The sequence below is a fragment of the Hibiscus syriacus genome, unplaced genomic scaffold (genome assembly GCF_006381635.1).
Source record: "Hibiscus syriacus cultivar Baekdansim isolate YM2019G1 unplaced genomic scaffold, ASM638163v2 tig00002511_pilon, whole genome shotgun sequence".
NCBI lineage: Eukaryota > Viridiplantae > Streptophyta > Magnoliopsida > Malvales > Malvaceae > Hibiscus > Hibiscus syriacus.
This window is the reverse complement of record NW_024061932.1, coordinates 3797331-3804592: the sequence shown is the minus strand read 5'-3', so window position 1 is coordinate 3804592 and position 7262 is coordinate 3797331.

The following is a 7262-nucleotide window of genomic DNA, read 5'->3' as shown; positions in this document are numbered from 1 at the left end:
AAAAGATTTAAGAGGAAAATGGATGCCGAATTAGGAAGGGTCTTATTTCGTGAAAAAAAGCCTTCTCTAGAGGAGCACTAATCTTGACCGAAATTGACAGGCCCGAACTACCCAATCCAGTTAACTCTGATGCAGTCAAAAGACATTTCGATTAGGGTGAAAACTCTAAAGGGCGTCCTAATTTGAAGATTGAAAAAAAAGAAAGGGGGAATGTTTAGAGTGAAAACCCGAAAGGACACACTAAATTGAAAAAACAAAAAGAGAAAAATAAAAGGTGAGTCCAAGATTAAAACCCGCAAATGGCGTCTTGAAACCAAGGGATGATCCAAGTTGTAAACCTGAAATGACGGCTTGGGTATTGATTCAAGATTCGCGCATGAGGAGGTCCTGGATCAAAGCATTAAAGCATCACGACATCCAAGTCCTCGGAGACTTAATAATTTGGGAGAAGCTTTGCACCCTTTCAAACGTTGTCACAAATTTTAAAGTCCCCTTGGCAAAAGCTACACTCAAATTCATCTAACAGTGAGCCAGTTCAAAGGCGTCCACATTATCAATATTTGGAGCACCTATTTGTCTTTTTGAATATCTTCTTTTTTCAGAATGTTTGCCATGTATTTAATTTTTCCTCATAAATAAATATGGCCATATTTTTTGAGATAACACAATTTCTTAGCATCTTGAAATGATTTAAATAAGAATGATTTATTCACATGGAAAAAGATAATTGTGTATTACTGCACAAAGATTTCCTAAGAAGTACAAGTGATTGGAAGCATATAGAGGTTCTTGCACAATACTCGAAAGAATGACACAAATATTAGATCGAACCTCATTGAGGAGTAGAAAATGCATCGATTAAAGATCAAAATCAAATTCATAGAAGAAAATCAAGACTTCTTTATAAAACAAAAATTCCAAGAGGGTACCAGCATAAAGCCCGTTGAGGATTAGAAAATCACGAATCAAAAGTCAGAAAATCAAGATTGGCAAGAATCAAGAAACGCCAGAGAAATCAAGACTGACAAAAAGAGATTGAGATTTCTCTCTAAAGGGGAAAATACTAAAATAACATATTTTGCATATGCATTTTAGGCATACATAAGAGCATTACATCTATAGCATTGCACACATGGGTACAATTTTGCAGATCTTTGTCAGAGTCAATTTCAAATTCACAATGAAGGATATTGAACTCGAAGAACACTCAAGATTAAAAACAATACAACTTGGATTTCAACTTCATAGCGAAGGACAACCAACTCAGAAAAACATTCAATCTGGACTTAACTTCACGACGAACGAGTCACATACGATTTCAACTTCACAATAAAGGATAATGAAGGAGTCATCTACAACATAGTTCAACTCAATAACGATGAACTATTTCTCAACTAGGTCGTCTAGTCAAATTTCAACTTCACAATGAAGGATATTGGACTAGAAGAAGACCGAAATTAACTACGGTTTATCTTAACTTAAAGGCGATGAATTAGTGCCTAACCCAAGCATCGAACTAGATTTCAACTTCACAACGAAGGATATCATGCTCAAAACCTCCAAGACTGACTCTACTTCACGACGAAGGGGTTAACCATGATTTCAACTTCATGACGAAGGATATTGTGCGCAAAGACATCTCAAGATCGACTCAACCTCACGACAAAGGAGTCATCTGTAACTCAGCTCAACAACAAGGAGTTATTTCCTAATTGAAGTCTTCAAGTCGAATTTCAACCCCATAATGGAGGATAAGAGAATTGACTTTAACATTGAGTCGGATTTCAATTACACATTAGCTTCTGGAATCCATTCACATCGAACGAAAATTTATGTCCTTTAATCTTTGCCCAATTTTCATTACACGATAAATGGTTAAAGAGGGGCAGCTGTAGATACTCGTTTTCGTCAGGATTTCTTTTTATATTATTATGTAGTATATATTATTTTACATAGTATATATTATATAGTATGGTATATTATATAGTATATATGTTATAGTCTTTATATAGTGTATAGTATTATATATTATAGTATATTATATATTATAATTATATATTATATTATATAGCATATATTATATATTTGTATTATATAGTATATATATATATTATGTTATATTATATATTATATAATAAGTATTATATATGTGATAGTATTATATTATATATATATATATTACATTATATAGTATATATATTATGTTATATAATATGTATTACATATATATTATATTATATTATATATATATATATATATATATATATATTATATTATATTATTTTTTATTAATATTATTTATTTGTTTTGAATAATGTTTTTATTTTTAGGTCCAAGTTCAAAAGCCCAATCGAGTCTAAAAACGGAGCCTAATCGAACTATGCTAGCCTGAACCAAAAAAAACAAGCCCGATTAGGTGGAGAGGGCCTGACCTAACCCAAGTCAACTAGGGTTCCAACATTTAGTAAAGGTATCGCACGGGGTGGCTCAAATGGCGCGTGAAGACCACGCGCCGGCAGCACACGTTAAAACACGCCAAACCGACAATCTCGGGGAAATTTTCTGGTGACTAAATTAGAATATTTCCCCAATTTTCTCGGGAATATGGCGATGAGTTTAACAGGAATACGAACGCACAAGTAAAATCCCTGTAAAATTGGGATTTCGGTGACTTGATTCACCTTTTTTCTGTGCCATAAAAGCCTCTAGTTAGGCATCATGAAAAACACAAGAAAAATCGAGCATCAAGCAACCAAGAAACAAAGCAATACACAACCAATATACGAAAACCCAAACCAAAGTAAAAAAGCAACAACATTCGAAATCAAAAAAAAAAAAACAAAGCTTAAATCTTTGTTTCATCGAAGGTTGTCAGGACGTGTAGAAGCCTCGCCGGGAAAGGAAAGCCACCGGAAGTTGAAGGGACGTCGTTGGACTAAGGTAAAACCAAAACTCCAAGTGTAGAACTATGCTATTAGGGTCATTTTTAGGACGAATAGGCTCTGATTCTGCGTTTATCGGGTCAGGGAGAGCGTTTTAGGCTAGTTTGGATTTTTTTCGGCCACCAGAGACAGTGGTCGGAGTGGCGATCGGGCGGCAGATGGGGTCATCGGCGGGTGGCCGACACTTGGCCGGTTGAGGGTAAGTTGAGAGAATTTTAAGAAAGGGGAGATGAGAGATTTGAGTGAAATGGTTAAAATGAATGGAATTTGTGATTTTTGAGCTATTTATAGGTAGGGTCTTTGTGTAATTATCAAATAGTTAAATTATTTTGATACATAATTCATTTTGGTCACCTATTGTAATTTTGCCTTGGAGTTTTGAATTTATTCAATTTAATCCATGTTTATATTTTTCATATTTTGCAAATTGGCCCCTAACCTTTATAATTTCTTTCTTCCAGCTCACTTTAGAATCAATTTGACCCATAAATTTCAATTTATTTCAGTTTAATCCTCTTTAATATTTATATTTTTAATTAAATATTTTCTTTATTTCATTTTTTATCTTTATTTTATTATTTACTTGATTCTTATTTTATATTTTTAATTTAACCTTTTTAACATTAATTTCATATTTTTTAGGTTATTCTAAATTTGTCAAAGGTAACTAATTTGGATCAAACTTTTAAATTTTAATTTAACTTTTATTTTTCGCAATTAAGACAATTGAGAAATCAAATTGGTACCGAAAGGGCAGTACGGGGTGCTAATTCTTCTTTGACTGTAATTGACTCCTGAATCCGACATATTTTTGGAAAGTTACAGATCAGATAACAGTAAATTATAGTATCTGATCGACCAAATTAAAACGATCGGTGACGATTCCATCACACCAAATTAAGTTGGACTCGATTCCTGAATCACTCGAAGGACGATTGCGACAAATAGTAAAGAACGGAAGAATTACGTGTGAACCATTTTAATCAAAAGCGACAATCAAGTTAAATAGAATGTGAGTAATTGGATTGAGAGAGACGATTTCTTAAGAAAATGTTGATTTATGTGGACGTTAAGTTAGTTATCCCATACGTTCTTTTGGATTTTTAATGGTTACCATTCGTTGACGTTGAATTAATTAAAAAAAATTAAATTCGATGATTTCAAGCACAATATAAAAATATAACACAATTAGTCAAACAAAACAAATTAAACTTTTAATAAATATATTATAGTCATGAATTAAAAACACAAAATTCAATAAATTTACAGGGTTTCTTTTAGTGAAAGTGAATGGATGGAATGGGGGACACGTATCCAAGGATGCACGTGCAAACATCAAATCCAAAGGTTATTTTTTTCCAGTGTAAAGTACACTGCATTTAAACTTCATACTTCAAATAGTCGGTCCATGCGTGCTTCTTTTCTTCTTAATAAATGGCTACCCGTGTGGACGGTTAGACTTTACATCTACAAAATTTCCAATAACAATAATAATTTCATTCAATACATTTTAAGATTCATCGTGGTGATTAACTTTTAATTCATTAGAGTAAATATATTTAAATTATTTATTTTTATTCGTTCATATTCTTTAGACACGTGCTTTAGATTTATTGAGAGTATTTTCTTTAATTTTCTTAAAAAATTTCTAGAAATTTTAAATTTAAACAACGATGCCTATAAGATTTGTGTGGATTATTAATCGGTTAATAAAATTATGAACATTATTATAATCATTTCAGATTATTAAAAAGTAATTATTCATTATAATATACATAAAATTATGAGCTTTAAAATATTACATCAATTAAAATAAAATTTAACATTTTAAATTTAAGTAGATTTAATTATATATTTTTTATTTCAAAAAATATAATTGATTAAGAATTAAAATTGTATCATTATAAAAAGTTCATGCTTTTTATAGATTATAAAATTCTACTGTAGCAACGATTAAAAGTTTAAAAAAATTATCATTAAAATTATTAAATTGTCTAATTAATTCAACAATTATGTTAATTCGAATTAAAACTGGGGATGGGGATGGGTTGGGTCGGATTGGATTTTCAACCCACCAATCCCGGCTCGAAAATTATAAATAATCAACTCGAACCAAATCTAAACTAGATCCGAAAAATATATACTTTCCACCCGACCAGAACCCAACCCTACCCAACTCGAAATAATATATTTATTAAAGAATATTATTTTTATTCAATAAAAATTAGGATTTAATTGAGAGAAAATAATATATAGAGGGTATTATTATTATCCTTAAATATATAAGGTAAAATTATATTTTTTTCGGGTCGATTTGGGTCAGGAATTTTTCACCCTAAACCTGAACTCAAGCCAAACATAATCTTAAAGAAACCAGACCAGACCTGAACTCGAATTTGTTTTTTAAAAATACGACTCAATCGAGTCGAATTAGATCGAAACTTGTTGGATTCGGGTCTCATGCCAAATTAAAACTAACTAAAAAATTCTTACATGAATGAAAGTGAGACTCGAACCTAGATGTTATATATTAAATCCTTAATTAAGTTAATGTCATGAATTAATTGAAAACTAATTCAGTTGGAAAAAACTAAACTAGTTATTTTTAAAATAAAAGTAAATATATTGAAATTTTAATATTTTTTAGAGTTAATTGCATCATATGTCTCCAAACTACAACTTTTATTTCAACTTGGTCTTTAAACTTTTGAATATTCTAATTTCATCCTAAAACTATGACTTTCATTCTAAATTAGTCCTTAAACTTTTGAACATTCTAATTTCATCCCTAAATTATGACATCTTTCTAAATTGGTTCACAAACTTTCAAATATTCCAATTTCATCCACAAATTCATCCAAATATGCAATTAGTCTCAACCATAATTTAATATATTTTTTTGCAAACATATAATTATAGGCCTAACGATTTTATTTACAAGGGATGTGACTAGTACCTATATATAGTTTGGATAAAATTAGAATCTTCAAAAAGTTTTTTGACTAATTTAGAATAAAATTCATAGGTTAGGGATAAAATTGAAATGCTCATATGTTTGAGGACTAATTTAGAATGATATTCATAGTTTAGGGATGAAATTTAAAAATTTAAAAATATAGGGACCAAATTAAAATAAGGGTCATACTTTGAGGATCCACTTACACAAAAACACACACACGTATATATCTATGTATATAGAGGGTTAGAATCGACTTACACTATGTAAAACTCTTTTAGTTTTACATCTTTTTAGGATCGTTGGATTGAGGAAAATCAAAGACTTCGATTAACTCCTTATTTTCCCCCAAATGAATATCTTTTCATTTTCAACTATTAATCTTAGCCTTTAAATTCTCTCATCCAATAGTCCTAAAAAAGTGTAAAACCAAGATAGTTAATCTTAGCCTTTGATTTTCCTCAATTCAACGATCCTAAAGAAGTGTAAAACTTTTAGCTTTACGTTGGTATAAGTGGATCATATCCTTATATATCAGATTTTGTCAAACATATTATGTGCATGAAGAATATTTTATATTAAAATATATTTTAAAATGTATTTAACAAATCATAGTTGGAGTAATAAGAAAATTATATATAACCTTATTAAACATAAAATTTTTATAAGGGGAGAGAAATTGATAGACTTTTATCGGATCTAATATTTAATAGCAACAAGGATTAAAACGACTTACCTTTTTAGTAATAATAAACTTTTTTATAAGAAGTCGCTAGTTTTATTAAAAAAGAGAAAATATTCAAAAATACAATGAAAATTTACTATAACACCATAATTCAATCTGACCCATAACCTGAAGGATTACAATATTACACAACACCACCTAAGTGGCTAACCTTTTTTTTCAAATTGTTTTTACGCATTCATAAATTCAACACAAAATAAAATACCAAATATAATACTTTCATAAATCATAAGTTAGGTTTAGAACCAATGGGGAGCTCTCATGAGTATATTCAAAATACATAAGTTCAAATAGGGTTTAAAAATCAATATTAAACAAGGGTTTATGACAGTACATGTCCATCATAAAACTCGAGACGTACTCTGAACAAGATCAAGTTTGGAAATCCTGAAGTCCTGCGAAGAGATCTTCGAACTAGCACCTAAGAACCTACGAACGAAATCACATTCCATATGTTGAGCTCACAAGCTCAATACCACACAAATAATCCTAATATACTACATGCATTCAACATATAAACATGGGACTAGTATGTTTATGAACATTTGTATACATTCAACAAAACTACAAAAGTAAGCATCATGGTATATCTTAGGATCACATAGCATCACATAACTCA